This window comes from Echinops telfairi, unplaced genomic scaffold, assembly GCF_000313985.2.
Source record: "Echinops telfairi isolate 266 unplaced genomic scaffold, ASM31398v2 ScPeMD7_655;HRSCAF=1070, whole genome shotgun sequence".
Lineage (NCBI taxonomy): Eukaryota > Metazoa > Chordata > Mammalia > Afrosoricida > Tenrecidae > Echinops > Echinops telfairi.
In genome coordinates, this window is record NW_022104553.1 from 27827375 (window position 1) to 27846141 (window position 18767).

The window sequence follows — 18767 nt, forward strand, 5'->3', positions numbered from 1 at the left end:
TGATTTTTTGTTCTTTGATGGCTGATCCCTGATCCCTTCGACACCTGTGGTCACACAGGCTGGTGTGCCTCTTCCATGTGGGCTTTGTTGCTTCTGAGCCATCCTCACTTCTAAGGCGCATTCTGGATGTACTTCCTCCAAGACAAAATTTTTTCCTTGTTCTTCTGGCAGTCCATGGTACATTTAATATTCTTCACTATCCCCATAATTCAAATCATGAATTCTTCTCAGGTCTTTTTTTATTCATTGTCCAGCTTTCACGTGTCTATGAGGAAATTAAAAATACCGTGGCTTGGGTCAGGCACACCTTAGCCCACAAAATGACCTCTCTGCTCTGTAACATGAGAAATCGGTCTCGTGCAGCAAATCGTTTGATTTCTTAACGGCTGATTCCATGAGCATTGATTGTGATCCAGGTGAAATGAGATCCTCGTCAAGTTCAATGTTTTCTCTGTATCTCATGAAGTTGTCTGTTGGTTGTTAGGAGGATTTGGGTTTTCTTTACGCTGAGTTGTAATCCGTACTGGAGGACGTGTAGTCTGTGGTCTTCCTCACTAGACAGTGGGGAAATACAAATCAAAGCAAAACCACAGCAAGACACCCCTGTACAACCACGCCAAACCAAACCAAACTCACTGCCATCCAGCCAATGCTGCCTCACAGCACCCCCTGTGGGTTTCTGAAACTGTTCCGGGGAGTACAACACCCCGGTCTTTCCCGATGGAGCTACTGACCATGTAGATCACAGCCCAATGCACAACCACTAGGAGGGCTGTGTAAAGAAACTCGTGTTGCCAAGGATATGGAAAATGTCAACCCTCACGGGTCGGTGGTGAGATTATAAAATGGTGCAGTTGCTGTAGGGAACAGCTTGGCAGTTCTTCAAAAGATGAAACATTATTTACCATCTGACCCAGCAATTCCAGTTCCTTGAAAGCAGGGAGGCAATCAGATATGTGCATGCTACCTATTAGGAATGCGAACAGAAGCATTGTTCATGATAGTCAAAAGTAACAACCCAAAGGCCTACCAACGGATGAATGGATTAACCAAAGTGGGATAGAACCAACATGGAATACGAATTGAGCCACAACATGGATGAACCTTGAAAACATGATGCTGCATTAAATAAGTCGGACACAAAAGAATAAAGATGGCAAGATACCACATATAGAAAACATATACAATAGGCAAAGTCATAAAGATCAAAGTTTCTTAGTAGTTATCAAGGACAGATAGGAGCCTGGCAGGACACTGTGTATTATTTTGAGATCAAAATAAATTCAAGAGGAATAATCAATGGCAATGAATCAAACTGCGTCGTAATTAAAACAGAGCATTGGACAATGATAGTTTTGTGACTATCGAAAGCTTATCATAAGGCTCTTTTAAATAATATTAATGAATTGCGACTTTAAAAAAATGTGGTAATGGCGATGTGGTTATGTAAGATGCCCACTTTTTGAAATACATCTGAAAGCTTCTAAGGGGGAAATTATAGGATAAATGGATTGTATTTATTATTTATTTATTTAACATTTTTATTATTAATTAGGAGTTAATACATATGTCAGTCCATAATTCAACCACATCAAGCAGTATTGTACAACTGCTACCACAATCAGCTTGCAAGCATTCTTTTTCTTCCTGCACTCCTTGACATTGACTCCCTTTTCCATCCCTCCTCTGGATTGTATTTCAGATGCAATTTTTTAAAAAAAGAAAAGAAAGAGGTAAGGACAAAATAAAGGATGAATGATCTAAGAGTAGCAAAATATTGGCAATTCTTGAGTCTGAGAGATTAGTATATGGATTATTTTATTTCTCTATTTAATATTTGAGATGAAGTTAGAGAAAGCACAGCTTTATGTATTTTTGATAATTTAATGACTTAAACCCCCACTTCACCCATTCTCCTTATTGAATATCCCTAACCCTAACACTAAGCCTAATCCTAACTTGAACACTAGCCCTAAATCCTAAATCCCAAGTCCTAAATCCCAAACCATAGTCTTAAACCCTCATTAACTGCAAGGTCAGCAGCTCCAACCCACCAGATACTCCCTGGGTTTGTTAGTCTGAGTACGGTAGAGAAACAATTCCAGGAGGCCATATATGTATAAGAGAGAGTTTATATCAAAGAGTAATCATATAGGGGGGAGCGGGGAGGGAGGGGAAAAATGAGGACCTAATGTGGGGGTTTAAATGGAGAGAAAATGTTTTGAGAATGATGAGGGCAATGGATGTACAAATGCGCTTTACACAATTGATGTGTGTATGGATTGGGATAACAGTTGTATAAGCCCCTAATAAAATGTTAAAAAAAACAAACAAAGAGTAATCATATATTAAGAAAACATCCCAGCCCAGTTCAGTTCAAGTCCATGAGTCCAATATTAACCCTTATGTCTGATATTAGTCCATAAATTCCTCTTTAGACTCACGCAGCAGTCATGCAAGGATGCCAAATGTAGGAAGATCACAGGCCAGTGGGTGGAAAATCTTGTGGATCTAGGGGTGGTGGAAGCATCTCAGCGCTGGTCTCCACATGGTGCCTCCAGCTCCAGGGCTCTGGCTGCCATCAGCATGGCTTGTCAACAGGAATGCAAAGCAGAGAGGGTGTGTCCCACCTCCAGGGAGGAAGGGAGGGAAACTCAGAATCCTTAGGAGAAGGCCACACCCACATAGAGGGCTCATTGGCTATGACCTGATTGACAGGCTAGACTCCCCTTCACTCAAGTTGACAGGCGATTGTGTAACAGCCACAATGGGAGAAAGATGAGACTTTCTGCTCCCACAAAAATTTACAGCTTCAGAAACCCAAAGGGGGTGGCTGGGTGGTGGGGGTGGTGGGGATGGGGGTGGTTCTGTCTGTCTGATAGGGTTGCTGTGATCTTCCTGCATTCTGCATCATTGCATATGCTGCATGAGTCTCAAGAGGATTGCTATCGGACATATGGCCTAATATCAGACTTATGGGCTTGATCTGGACTGGGCTGGGATGTTTTCTCAATATTCAATTGCTCTTGTATATAAAGCACTTTCTTATACGCATATGAGTGTCTATGAATTTGTTTCTCTAGTCTACCCAGACTAATATGTCTAACCAGACACACAGGCAATGTCCCTTCTAACCTCTGCATGTGGGGTACCGCCCTCTTTTGCAACTAATTATAAACCCATCTTTTCTCACCCTTACTATCCACAATTCTCAGATCACACTAGGGTGTATGAACAAGACATGGAAAACACCATACAAAAATACAAATCTGAGTCCCTGGGTGTGCTCGGCAATATTTTGTAAAGGCATCTCCCTGATGTAGCCCCACCTGGCATATTAACTTGCATAGTTTGGCTAATCTGCTCAGGTATGGATTGTGATTGGGGCGGGTCAATTGTTTCTAAGGGCTCAATATCCTCCTCTTCTGGATCATCAGCCCATATGTTCCCATCCCATGTTTCAGGGTCCCAACTCTTCCCGATCAATGCTCTCACTTTGGCTTCAGACACTGCTCTAGATCTGCAATTCATCTGCTGTTGTAATTCAGCCACTCGCATAATGAGACTCTGCTCCTGATTCTCAGCAATGTCAGCTCTTTTACTAGCAGAGAGAAGGCTCTCCTTTGTAGCACAGATGAAGTTTTTAAATCCATTAGTCTGCACTTAAAGCGCGCTTTTGAGGCTCTGAGATCATCCCTTTCCTTAATCACACTGTCCATTGTAAGAAGGACCAGCCAACCAGCTTCCCTATACTTGTCATCCTTACAAAACTCCTGGAAAATATCAAATATATGATCACCCAGAGCCTCTCCTTTAACCAGCACCTCATCTATCAATGGTGCTACTTTAGGTATTATTTTTGCTATCTCACACCATGGATTAGGAGGAGTAGCAGACTTATCCATGCTTTGGGATGTTGAAGTAGCATCACTAGTGTTAAGACTAATCAGGCTGGAGAGCCAATTTAAGAAGCCCATATTTACAATTTTATTTCTCTAAAAGCACTCCGGGTACCAAAATGTGTTAGACAGGGTTCTCTAGAGAGATAAAACCAATTTACTGATAATTTAATATATTAATTTATAAAGATAATTAGATATATAACAAGAAATGAACTGTTAAATCATATACAGATAAATATATAATACAAGAAAGAAATAGTTAAATTATAAAGCACTACAAATGGCTCAATTCAACTCACTCATGTGAGAGACTTGTGAGAGACTAGCAGTCCTTCCAGTCCTGTCTGCTGCCAGATCTTCCTCTATTTATCGAGAGAGGTAGGCTATGTCAGCACAGCAGCCAATCAGAAGGCAGGTCACCAACTGCCAGCCAGGTCACCAACTGCCAGTCCCCAGCTCCAGCGATGTCTTAAAGGGACCTCAACTTACAGCGACACAGTCCACAGGGTAGGCGTCCCACAGGTAGTGTAGCCTTTAAATTGAGGCACAAGACAAGCAAGGCAGCCGCACACTGGTCCGATGATCAAAGAGTGAGAGATAAGAAAGGCGAGACTCACCAAGGCATTTATCTCTCTGCCCTTCAGTTAATCCCACTTGTGTTTATCGGTCAGGCTGGCACAATAAACTACCTCACCCCCCAATTCCTATCGATGCAAAAGACAGTTGTATCCTCTATCCTCATCGGAAACAGCAGAGCAGCAGCTCTGGGAAGTAGAGTTAGAGGACTTGGAATTCCTATTCCTTTTGACTACAAACTACCAAGAGACCTTAGCATCAATATGGAAAAAAGAGGTGACCCACATGAATTCCCTAGCAGGTAGGGCACTACAAAGTAGGCCAGCCCTGTCTTTTTCTAGGAGAGGAAGGTTATACTTTGTCAATCAGGCATTGACAAAAGAAGGTAAAAGAAGTAAAGGAAAGAATCCAACACCAACTGGAGTTAGGAGACCGCAGGGGCCACATGGCAAAACCTCTTTGGCTCTTGGAAATCTTGGGCCCCATGGCTCCTGTCCCTCCCAGGACCTCTTAGTTTAATAGATGCTTCAGACCTTGTCTGTTTACAAATATTTTTGCAGGAACCCATGAACGTCTTTACCCATCAAATCTGCATGAAGCTGTATATGGTTGTGTTCTGTCAACCTTTTAAGTGCTCACCTGATCTTGCTGAGACAGAACAATGGCAAGTCTTTCACCACACCAGTCCAGCAGGAAGCAGTTGCAGAAGACGAGACCTTTGGCCCTATTCCTTATTACCAAAAGGCAGGAATAGTAGGTCTGACTGAAGGTCAGATGGTGCTTGGCCAATTCAAGCAGCTCCTTCTCTTGCTTCCCTGTCACTCTCTCCACCCCTACACCGTCCCGCACTTGCCAAAAATCACATCACCCTGGCCTCATTCAAACTGTCCTATCAGGAGGCTACACGGTGCTCACCCACCCCCAGCCACCAGTCTCCACTTCCGAGAGTATGTCTGTCGGTCCTCTTCTGTATTGGCACTACTCACCATTCTGGAGTCACCTGGCAGACTTTGCTAACCAATAACGCCTGTTACTTGATACCTGTGTTTCCACCCATTTTTATATCACTGTCCATTTATGACCCAGTCGGACGGTGGTCTGGAGCCCTGGTGACATAGTGGCATAAAGTGGTATGTAGTGATATGTAGTGGTATGTAGTGGCATGTAGTTACATGTTGGGCTGTTAACTGAAAGGCTAACAGTTTGAAATCACCAGTTGCTCCTCAGGAGAAAGAAAGCCAAGGTTCTCTACTCTCGTAAAGAATTATTATCTCGGCCTTTTGCAGAGGGGTCTCTGGGAGGAGACGAGCCAGTCAGGGTGCGATGTAGCAACGATGAAAAATACAACTTTTCTCTAGTTCCTAAATGCTTCCTCCCCACTCCCACTATCATGATACGAATTCTACCTTGCAAGTCTGGCTAGACCAGAGGATGTACACTGGTTCAGATAGGAACTGGAAATACAGGGAATCCAGAGCGGATGATCCCTTTAGGACCAGTGGTGTGAATGGCGATACTGGGAGGGTTGAGGGAGAGTGGGTTGGAAAGAGGGAACCAATTACAAGGAACTACATATGACCTCCTCTCTGGGGGATGGACAACAGAAAAGTGGGTGAAGGGAGACATCAGACAGGGAAAGATATGACAAAATAATAATTTATAAATTATCAAGGGCTCATGAGGGAGCGGGTAGTGAGGAGGGAGGGGAAGAATGAGGACCTAATGCCGGGGGCTTAAATGGAGAGGAAATGTTTTGAGAATGATGAGGGCAATGAATGTACAAATGCGCTTTACACAATTGATGTACCTATGGATTGTGATAAGAGTTGTATGAGCCCCTAATAAAATAATTTAAAAAAATAGAGTTCCCTAGGGATTTAGTTAAAACATTCCTTCTGAGTCAGTGCATCTAAAGTGGAACCCACCAATCTCAGCAGGCAGTCGAACCAGAATGATATCGTCTGAAGCCCAGCTTGGATGATGAGGAAGGAGGCCACGAGCCAAGGAATGCAAGCAGCCTCTCTACTCAGTGTGAGCAATTCCCTGGCAAACAATCGAATCTACTGATCCAAGTTCCATCTGCACTTACACCTCAGCATTTATTTCAAGAGTTGGACTTTGCAAAGCAAACTCTTTCTCCATGGAAAAGGCAAGCTAACAGGCTAGGGGCTGCTATAAAGTCAAGTTTGCCTCAGCTGGGCAGGCAGTGCTGGCAGACTAGAGGTGAGTAGGCTATAGAGCAGCGGTTTTCAACCTGTGGGTCGCAATCCCTTTGGGGGTCAAACGACCCTTTCACAGGGGTCGTCCGATTCATCACAGTAGCAAAATGACAGTGAGGAAGTCTCCACGAAAAAAATGTTATGGTTAGGGGGTCACCACCACCTGAGGAACTGTATGAAAGGGTCGCGGCATGAGGAAGGTTGAGAACCACAGCTACAGAGTCCCAAAAGGAAATTGTGGCAAACAGAGACGTCACCCCTGAGACGGAGGAGTTTGTTGTTGCCGTAATTACAGGACTTCAGCACTCCTGCCATTCAAGGGTCCCCCTGCCTCACCTGGGAGGTATTACCCTCCCGGCTCAGAAAAGTTTCTGTACAAGGTACCGTGGTCTCTTTGGCTTTTCTCATTAAGCACTCAATTACTTGTGTTATTGTTTTCCCCGGGCTAGAAGTTTCCCTAAGATATCCTCAATTCCCCCTTGAAGACACTGTCACTGGTGACAGGATAATCATGGCACGGGTGTGAAATGAGATCATGTGTTCCCCCCACATATAACGCAGTGTTCAGGTGTGCTTTCATATCAGGCAAGAAGCTTTGGGGCAGGCTCACCATCCAGTTATCAGAAGTCTGTTTGGTGAGTAAATTGCTTTTGTCTCCACTGTGATATATTGTAAAAAAGTGGCTCTGTGGCTCCAGGAGTCTTATATAAGCTTTTTCCTGGGATCTCAGAATTACAGGGAATTGACTGGCTCTCTCGGGGGTTCTGATGTGTCCTGTGTTTTGTATGTCGAGTGATGCCCTCTCCTTTCGGCTCTGCTTTTGTCCTGGGCTGCCCGGAACCTCCCTCCCTACGTTGACTTTCTCAACTTGCCTTTCCAATTTTACACAGGCAAGCCTTCCAAATGTTTAAATCTTTCCATTTCAAACAGAGATAACAGCACTGCTTTGAAGGAATAAATAAAAATCACACACATGTCTGCGGGGTACTACTTAACATAATGATCCGATCCCCCACCCCCACCCCATCTAGTGACATGCTGGATGAAAGCCCAAGGTTGGGGATTCAAACCCACCAGCCACTCAGGGAGAAAGATGAGGCTGTCTGCTCCCATAAATATTTGCTGTCTCTAAAACATCTCTGTCCTATAGAGAGTCTCTATGAGTCAGAGGAGCCCTGGGGATGTAGTTGGCTATGCAAGGTTAGCCGTTTGAACCCAGGAGCTGCTCCCTGGGGAAAGATGAGGTTTTCAGCTTAAAGATAGGCAGCCTCAGAAGCTCCAAGGATCCATTCAACTCTGCTCCATAGGGTCGCTATGAATTAAAGTCATCTACATGACAGTGGATTTGGTTTGGCGTGGCTCTTTCCCTACGTTCTTGTCCCAAAAGAATAAATAAAATGCATCGTCAGGCTTTAGAGTTCTTGCCCAACTGCTGGATGATAAATAGTATCTTAGAGTAGTTTTCATGTGTAGTTCCATTGTGTTATGACTTGAATTACACCTCCCATCCCCACCCCACCCAAAAAACCCAATGTGTGGTAAATTCTAACTTCTATGTTTTGTGGTTATGTTTGTATTGGAGCATGGGTCATCTCTGTAAGCTCTGGAGGAAGATGCTTGTCCCTGGAGGAAGATGCTTCGACTCATGGGCTGTCTTCATGTGACTCTGTGTCTCTCTTCCTCGTGGCATAGTTGTTATGCATTGGGCTGCCAGCACAAGGTCAGCAGTTCGAAACCATTAGCTGCTCTGCAGAAGAAAGACCGGGCTTTCTACTCCCTTAAAGAGTTACAGTCTTGAAATTCTACAGGGGGAGAGTCTTCTAGGACCTGTTGCTCTCTCTTCTAGGCCTTTCCAAAAGACACTGTGGCCTTCTCTACAACCATAGCCTTGAAGATGATCTTTACTTCAGTCCTATATAGAATTTCTACTTCATTTCCCATTCTCATTGATGTACAATATCCTCCAGTCTTACTTTAGAAAAGGCGACTCAAAACATTCACATAGTTGAAAACGTTTTCATTTTTTCCATGTCCTTTATCCAGGGAACCTTGGTAACGCTGTAGGATGAGTTTCGGCTAATCTCCAAATTAACAGGCTGCTGGCTCACAACAGGTGACCCGGATGATGGTGCACTTCAGGCAGAATTGAGAAAGCCCTTTGCTAGGGTATCTGTATGTACTGGATGCAGGTCAGACTCTCAAGGAGACTCCTCTTACGTCAGAACGCGAAATGGAGGATAATTACATAAAATTGAGAATCGCGACCCATTCAAGTTGACACATAGCATTCCCCGTCACACCTTGTTAAGATTGAAGTTGGACATTTTTCTTTTCTCTTTCTTATAAGAGCTGTTTTATGTCTATTTGTGATTTGTCTGATCATATCTATTTCCTACTTTGCTAAGTAAGTTTTAGTCTTTTTTCCTTTGGCTCCTAAAACGCTATTTACATGATGAATATTAGTGTTTTATCTACGATATCTCTTGCAGATATTTCGTTCTGTCTGTCACTTGTCTGGGGCTTTACTTAATGCTTTTCTTACCGTGTGACAACATTTTTGAAGACACACTCATTCCCCCATTGATTTTCCCCAGGGATTTTGTTACAAATGGATTGATTTCATTTGTGTGGAAGTATTTCTGAGTTTTCTCTTCTCTTAAACTGATATGTTTAAATGTCATTACTTAACTACTATTCTGCCTGGATGATTATCACTTTATAGAAAACAGTGGCATAAAATAAGATCAATCTTTCAACCTGTTTTGGTCTTCAAGACTGTCTTAGTTCTTCTACAGTCTTTTCATTTTCATATACACTTAGAATCAGGCTAACAATCCTACGACAGTGCTTTCTTGGAGTTTTATTGGAATTGTATTGAATCCTCAAATGAATTTGGAAAAAATATACTTAATAACTATATGGAATATTCTAGCTCATAACATGATCTATCTATTTATTTAGATCTTCTTCAATTTTACCCAAGAACACTTTGTACTTTTGATAGATAAATCTTGCAAATCTTTTGTTAAATTACTCCCAGATATGTGTTGTAGGCCTAAAAAAATACAAACCCTAGACTTCCCATTTTCTTAAGCTATATCATTTGTGGAAAAAAACTTTATCTGTAAAGCACATTTGCACATAACCGAAATAAAATGCCACAATTGAGATACAATTTGTAAAATTATTCATCTATTTCTTGAATGTGGTTTGTTAAAAGATTTATAACTCCAATGAATCAAAAAAATAGAATCAAAGTGCATCTTGGCAAATATGAATGAAGATGAATTTGGTTCAATGCTAACTTTGTCGTATTACAGAAAATAGTGCAACCTCTCTTCCTCTCTAGATTGACTTGTCTTTGGATTAAAGGAAACAACAACAAACAACAACAACTTGTCCTAAGAACTGACATGATGGTTGCCAGTGAATTCATTATGGGGACACTTTTTCTCATACAGACTGGAATTGGACTCCTAGGGAATTCCTTACTCCTATATTTTCATGTGCTGATGTTCTTCACTAAACGAAATCAGAGACCCGCAGACTTAATTCTCAACCATCTGACCATAGGCAACTTCCTTGTCCTTTTCTCTGGGGTAATCCCTCAGACCCTAGCTGCCCTTGGCTTGAAGTATTTCATGGTCGATGTGGGATGCAAACTGAGTCTTTATATTCACCGAGTGGGCCGGGGGATTTCTCTCTGCACCACTTGTCTCTTGAGTGGCTTCCAGGCTGTCACAATCAGCCCTAGTAATTCTAAGTGGGCGGAGTTCAAATTGAGAATCCCCAAATGTGTTAAAGCCTCCTGTTTCCAGTGTTGGATTCTTCACTTCCTGATAAATATCATTGTGCCAATGTCAGTGACGAGTCAGAGGAATACTACAAGCATGATACGTAAGGATTTTGGATTGTGTTCTGGAAAAGGCATTGATTCATTTACCAAAGTATTTCATGCATTCCTGTTTTTGCTGTTTGATGCTCTGTTTTTGGGGCCTATGGTCTGGACCAGCAGCTCCATAGTGCTCTTCCTGCAAAGACATAAGCAGAGACTCCAATACATCCGTCACGCCAGCCTCTCCCCCAGAACCTCCCCTGAGACGTCGGCCACTCACACTGTTCTCTTCTTGGTGAGCTCATTTGTCTTCTTTTATTCTTTGTCCTCTCTTCTGTCATTTTACATGACCCACTTTGTCAATCCGAGCCTGCAACTGGTGCACATCTGCTCATTCCTGACGGCTTGCTTCCCAACTCTCAGCCCCTTTGTGCTCATCAGCCAAGATTCTCGAATCTTCGGATTCTATGTCAGCTGTCTCAAAATAAAAATCTTCAAATAGTCTGTTTTAAAAAGAGATTATTTATTTAGTTTCATTTTTAAAAATCATGTTGTTGTACATAATTCATGTACGATACAATTCAATGGTTTATACTTTTAAAAAAGGTGTTGTGCAGTCATCACCACAATCAATTTTAGATCGTTTTCTTCATTCTGTGTCCATTGTCATTAGCTCCTCCAAGTCTTTGTCATAACCCTAAGGATCTATTACTCTAGCTACTGTCTTTAATAGACTTTCCTATCCTGGATTTCATATCAAGAAGATTACTCACAAACACATACACATCAAAAAATCAACAACAACAACATAAAACACAGATAAACTTCCATCCAAAAGAAAGTAGAAAATAATAAAAACTAGAACAAGTTAAAAATGAGCCCAAAGAGAGGGAGATAGGATGGGGGAGGGAGAGAATGAGCTGATACCAAGAGCTCAGTATAAAGAAAATACTTGAAAATGATGGTGGCAACATATGTACAAATGTGCTTGACACAATGGATGGATGGATGGATGGATGGATGGATGGATGGTGAAAAGAGCTGTATGAGTCCCCAGTGAGATGATTTTTTTTTAAATGAGCTCAAAGGGAAAAGTGGTAAGATCTTAAATTTTAAGCTAACTATATTTGCAATTAGTTGTGATGGTTATGCACTGGGCTACTAACCACAAGGTCAGCAGTTCGAAACCATCATCCAGTCCACAGGAGAAAGGGGAGGCTTTCCACTCCCTTACAGAGTTGGTGGGCAGTGAGTTAAAGTGAGTGGTAGAAGAGTTTGGAGAAGAGTTTGAAGAGGAAGGGTGTGAATGTCCGTACAACTTGAAGAATGGAACCGATTTCGCTGAGTTGTACATGCAGAAATTGTTGAAATGGTATGTGACTATGTATGAGGTTGAGTGAAAAAAATAGTACAGTGAACCCTCGTTTATCGCGGTTAATCGGTTCTAGACCCTACTGTGATAAATGAAATTCCGCAAAGTAGGATTCCTTATTTGTAAATCAAATATTTTCTTAGTTAGAGCATAGAGGACATGAAAAAACACCGTTTAGTCACCATTACACTCGTATTGCCCAATTTATTAAACGAAAAAGGGAAAATACAGTAAAACATTTTGGACGTTACAATTATCATTTATTATTTATTATATTATTTATGGCATCAAGCGTGTACAGTATGAGCCAATCACTGGCAGTAATGACAGAGCATACGCTGTTACGCAAAAACCACGATAGAGTGAAGCCGCGGAAGTCGAAGCGCGAAGTGGCGAGGGTTCACTGTATTGCAAAAAAAGTTACAGTCTTGGAAAACCCACAGGAGAAGTTCTATCCTGTCCTACAGTGTCACTGTGAGTGGAATAGCCTGGATAGCAGTGATGAGCAGTAGTATATTTGCAGTCATCCATTATCCACAGCACTCTCTCTGAGGACAAAAATATTCACGTATTGGGTCTATGGTGTGAGGGGATTCAACAGAGACTTACTCCATGGAGGGACTCTGAAAACGGTTGGTGAGCGTTCACTGCCATCCAGAGCCATCTAGAAACTACGCGCTCAGAATGTAAGCTCTAATACAATTCCTGCTTCTGGCTTTGGGCTTACTGTTTACAGTCTCTGGATCACACAGGCTTGGGGTGTTTCTTCTGTTTGGAATTAACTGACACCTCTCTTAGAGGGCTGCTGGTCTTTACACAAGCCTTTAAGACCCCAGATGCTATTCTGATTGCCAGGCACCATCTGCTTTCTTCCCCACACTTTGCTATAGGACCACAACAATTAAGAACTAATTATTCTTAAATAAGGGGTTATGATTAAGTATGAGCTCAAAGTCTATTTCTACAGCTACGGTTTATAGGTATCTCTGGTCCGCTGCATTGTTGTTAGGTGCCATCAGGTCGGTTCCACATCACAGTGCACAACAGAATGAAACACTGCCCAGTCTTGCACCAGCCTCACCGTTGTTCCTACCTCTGAGCCCATTGTTGCAGCCACTGTGTCAATCCATCTCATTGAGGGCCTTCCTCGTTTTCCAATGCTCCTCCATTTTACCAAGCATGATGTCCGTTTCCAGGGACTGGTCTCTCCTGACAGCATGTCCAAAGTAGGTAAGACAAAGCTTTGCCATCCTTGCGTCTAACGAGAGCTCTGGCTGTATTTCTTCCAAGACTGATCGGTTTGTCCTCTTAGTAGTCCACTGTAGTTTCAGTAGTTAGAGACACCATGATCCAACAGCTATCCTATGATGGATGCTTGGAATAGTGCTTTATCGTCCTTTCATGGGACTGGACACTTAAGGAGCAGCAGGCTGCTAAAGAAATACTTTTTTTTAGTTAGGATTTAATACATATATCATTCCATAGTTCAAACACGTCCAATTGCTCCCACAAGCTGTTCCTAACCAATCTTTATCTACATGGACTCCTTGACATCATCTACCTTTTACCTCACCACTACCACTGTACCCCTTCCCTCCAAGAAATATTCTTTCCTAAGAGAAAACAACAAAAACAAGCAAACAGGAATATATATATATATATATATATATATAATGAGGGAAACAGAACATATTAAGTAGGAGGGGTCTTCAAAGCGTTCATGGAAAAAATTCCATTATTTTTCGTTCCATCGTTCCATGAACTTTTGGAAACCTCCCTGTATGTTAGTTTCCCTGGCCCGCCATGTTAAGTACCACAAACGAGGTGGTGTAAGACACAACAGAAATGTCGTGTTACTGTTATGCAGGTGTCAACCTTAAAACCAATGAGTCAGTAACACCCTGTCCATCATCTTCTCTCTGAAAGGTCTAAGAGAAGATGCGCCCTTGCTTTTTCTGGCTTCTGATAGCCCAGGGCGTTCTCAGGCTTATAGATGCATCACTGTGATCTCTGCTTCTATGATAGCTCCTCTCTGTTCTCCGTGTCTCTTCTCCTCTTTTATAAGGACACCACTCATATTGGGTCAGCATTCATGCTCCTCCATCATGCTAACTTAACTGTTAGCATTTTGCAATATCCAGGGTTAGGACTTCAACATGTTTTGAAGGAAAATCATTTAATCCATAATATGAAACTCAAGTCACTGCCAAATATACCATGTAATATTCTACTCATTAAAGAAACAGTAAATATTCTAATAAAATAGACTTTAATACTTCAGAGATTTTCTTTTTCTTATGTGGTTTGAAAGAAACATCAACCTCTGAGCAACTGAAATTATGCTAGCTGGTCTAATAACATATCAATTTAAGTAGTCATCTACGTTTCATTACATGTGTACATTTGGGGCTAAAACAGAAAGGGTCCTTGGTTTTTCTCTCTTTGTGTACATACAAAAAGCTAACAAAATCTCAAATTCTGCTTGACTTATTTACATAAAATGTTGAATCTATAACTAAAGTGTCACCAATGATTGGTTCGGAAATTCCCTACGACCGTTTGGGATTATCTGAAGAGATAAGCAGATCTACACTGTTGACAAATGGGGGAAAGCTTTCCTACTCCTAAGAGAGAGCCCTAAGAAACGAGCTCTCTCACTGTTCTCTGGGTATTGCCATGCTGAGGTAGTTAGTTTATTGTGCCAACCTGGCCGATAAACACATGTGGGATTAACTGAAGGGCGGAGAGATAAATGGCTCAGTGAGCCTCATCTTTCTTGTCTCTTGCTCTTTGATCATCGGACCAGTGGGCAGCTGCCTTGCTTATTCTGTGCCTCAATTTGCAAGCTACACTACCTGTGGGACACCTAACCCATGGACTGTGTCGCTGTAATTTGAGGTTCCTTCAACACCTGCTTCGCCACACCACTGGAATTTACATCTCTTGAGCTGGGGACTGTCATCTGGCTGACTGTTGGTGACCTGCCTTGCTGTTTGCTGCCTCTGCCCGGATAGCCTGAATTGCTCTACAGAGGATGAACTGGAGGCCCTCAAGACTTGAAGGACTGCCAGTGTCTCACAACTGTCTCACGGGAGTGCGTTGCACTGAGCCATTTGTGCTGCTTTATAATTTAACTCTTTATTTCTTGTGTTATATATCTATCCATCTGTGTGTGTGTGTATTTATTAGCAATCTGGTTTTGTCTCTCTAGAGAACCCTGTCTAACACACATGCCTCTAGATAACATCTGGAAAGCTTTCAGTCATCTTGGCTCCAACCTACACTGAGGAGTGAAAAACAGAAGAGACTGAGCCTCTGAATATTTGCTGCTTTTACTGATAAATTTAAAATCTCTGGAGCACCTGGAAGCCTATTATGTGACTCAGAATACATCATTGCTTCAGCCAGTTCGGGGTTCTTTTCATTTCTGCTGAGTGCACCCTAACTGAATCCAAGAAGCATGATCCGTGAGAGGTGCTCACTGTCTAGTGGTGGATAAGATCTATTTAGCACACAGTCATGGCGTAGGGGTTAAGTTTTGTCTTGCAGATTTTACAGATACTGTCGTGAAACTAGTCACACTCATCCAGTACCAGGAGCTAGGAGTGCTGAGAGATCTCATGCACATCAAACTAGCCCATAATAGTTGGGAATATAGAAATAGAGACCACCTCGTGTCTCCGCCTTTTGGCTGAGATCTAGTGTAGTATCTGTTCTTCTCAGTTTAATATCTGCTACGTCCTCTATCCAGGACAATCTATGAATGGATGTTTGGAATTAGGAGATGGAATAGGAGCTTGCTCCGTCCACTCCACGCATCGACCTGGTATTGCAGTACCTTAAAAATAAAGAAAGAGAGAGAGAGAGAGAGAGAAAGAAAGAGAGAGAGAAATCACAGTCATCACAACCAAATACACTACATGCCTATCTACTGTGTGGATTGGGATGCGGTGAGGACATCAAGGAGTTTCCAGGGTAACAGAATGCTGGTTGGACCTTCAGTTGGTACATTTCTTTGGAAATCTGTTCAGCAGGATTCAAATATAACTACATTTCAATGCTGCCAGGTATATATGCAGAGAAGGGAGCTGTTTTTCTGAAAGACATACATGATCATCGCCAAGTACAAATATGATCATCCAAACCCAAACCCAAACTCGCTGCAATCAAGTCGTTGCTGGCTCATAGCGACCCTATGGGACAGGGTAGAGCTGCCTCTGCGGGTTTCTGAGACTGTAGCTCTTTTTTTTTTTTTAAATAATTTTATTGGGGGCTCTTACAGCTCTTATAGCAATCCATAGAGCCATTGTGTCAAGCACATTTGTACATATGTTGTTATCATCCTTTTGAAAACATTTTCTTTCTACTTGAGCCCTTGGTATCAGCTCCTCATTTTTTCCCTCCCTCTCTCACCCTCCCTCCTGAGACTGTAACTCTTTATGAGAGTAGAAAGCCTCGTCTTTCTCCCAAATATGATCAGCGCTGTAATAAACTCTGACTTGTCAACATATCACTCCTAAGCTCATAGAATGACGGGTTATTCAATTAGGAGTTGTTTGGGCTGTGACCAGACCATGAATCCCCTTCCTCCAGCCTCTGGGAAAGACGGATGATCTGCTGGACTTTGCGGCCCCTGCTTCCAGCATTCCAAGGAGCTTATCTTTCCGGGCAGGGCAGCCCCTTCCCCCAGCATTCCCGACTGAAGCATGAAGCAAGTCTGCAAAAACAAGATGATTTACTCACAGGCCCCATCCTGGCTCAAATCCTGCAGCTACAGCACTAAAAAAACTCCCTTCCCCTTATCAGTGCACACGTCCTTAGCTCAAGCCCTATATATATTGCACCACCTTAGTGCCAATTGGGACTTCCTTAACCTAGCTCCTTAGGTTGTGGCATCCACCCGGGATTTCTTTCCCTGCCTCAATAAAGCCTATCTTAACTCCTCATCCCTGACTGAATTCTATCACCTCTCAGGAGTCATGCTGGGATTTTCCATTTATGTGGATCTTGCTGATTGTATATGGTGATGAAGAGTCCTGAGCAACAGAAAAGTGGGTGAAGGGAGTCAGTGGTTGGTATAAGACATGAAAAAATAATAATTTATAAATTATCAAGGGACTATGAGGGAGGGAGGGGGAAATGGGCTGATCCCAAGGGCTGAAGTAGAAAGAAAATGTTTTAAAATGGTGATGGCAGCATATGTACAAATGTGCTTGACACAATGGATGGATGGATAGATTATGATAAGAACTACAAGAGTGCTCAATAAAATGATTTTTAAAAATAAAATATATTGCAGTTGCAAAAGTAAAAAAAAAATAAAGAAAAGAATCCTTAAAAGAATTGTGCTGGGCACTGGGAGAATTTATGATGTCCAAAGGAGAAGCTCAAAGGCAAGGAATGCAGCAAATGGATATACAAATGTATTAAAGATCTCCAACGGAGAAAAAAACCCAACAAATAATTCAATAGGACATATGATATTTTTCTTTTCGTGGAAGAAAATAACATTATTTTCATTGATTCAAATAATTACATCACAATAGCTAGATTAAGGAGTCCACACAAACCCACCCTCACACTTGACATCCTCTCAATACAGAAGAATGCCTTCTTCCATGGGGAATCCGAAAGCAAGGAAGCAGTTAGTGATGGAGGAGAGGCTTAACTTGTGCACGCTACACGACCACTATCGGCGTCTTACGCGAAATGAACTTGGTCGTCAAAGAATTTCCCAGTTCTCCAATCTGAGCGTGATCAGGCCAATCCCTTTACAAATTTGCATTGTTTCAGCACCTCGCTGAAGCCCCCAGAGCTTGAAGTCGCCCTGGTTCTGGGCACACTCCCAAAACGGCTTCATCATATAGTGGCAAGGGCCAAACCACGGCTGTGGTTGGTACACTGACTGGGCTCCCTGAGGCTCCTGGTAAGTGATGTCAGGCCCTGAAGCCTCTGGTGATGGCATGGCCGTGCGTGTGCCCAACAGCACAGCCCCCAGCCACTGCTGTTGCCACCTGGGCCATCAGTTGGGGTGTTGGGGTGCAGCAGCGAGTGAGCAGTTGGTAGGGTTGCCACTGGTAGGTGGGTAGCTGGGGCTGGCCTGGGGCTGCTTTGAGGGGAGCAACTGGCCAGAATGGCCATGGGCAAGGTAGGGCTTTGGCAGCTATGCAAGGGGAATGTGTCGTTTAAAAGGTCTGCCATTTAAAGAACAGGTCATTGAAATCCTAGAACTGGAAAAGAATAATAATATGAAGAATGATAAAAGAAATGTCATATATAGCGGGAGGGAGGGGGAAACATGAGGATCTGATGCCAGGGGCTTAAGTGGAGAGCAAATGTTTTGAGAATGATGAGGGCAATGAATGTACAAATGTGCTTGCCACAATGGATGTATGTATGGATTGTGATAACAGTTGGTATGAGCCCCTAATAAAATGATTTTTTTTTAAAAAGGAAGAAATGTTACATAATCTCACTCAAGAGATGCAAAAATCTTTAAAATAGTCACAGTGACTCAAGCAGGGCAACACAATAATAATACATCATGGCTAGCCGGGGATACCCAGCGATGGGAAAAGTCAGAGAATCTCAATCGAGTCTACCCAGACTCGCACAGTATGTATGTACAGAAAAAAAAATTCCATTCATAGCTAGATAGATATAAACGTGACCACACGCTATTTTGTTTACTAGAGAGATTTGGATTATTTTATATTGTGTTAGTCCGGGTAGACTAAAGAAACAAATTCATAGACACTCATATGTGTATAAGAAAGAGCTTTATATACAAGAGCAGTTGACTATTGAGAAAACATCCCAGTCTCGGTCTTAAAAGCTTGAAGGTAAACAAGCGGCCATCTAGC

The 18767-nt window shown here is 42.4% G+C and overlaps 1 non-coding gene across 1 annotated transcript; it reads left to right on the top strand.

Annotated features, from left to right (window-relative positions):
* The first annotated feature begins 15575 nt into the window (after positions 1–15575).
* LOC115870446 lies at positions 15576–15763 on the top strand. Its single transcript, XR_004046717.1, has one exon. It is a non-coding gene; the product is annotated as a U2 spliceosomal RNA (small nuclear RNA).
* The last annotated feature ends 3004 nt before the right edge of the window (positions 15764–18767 follow it).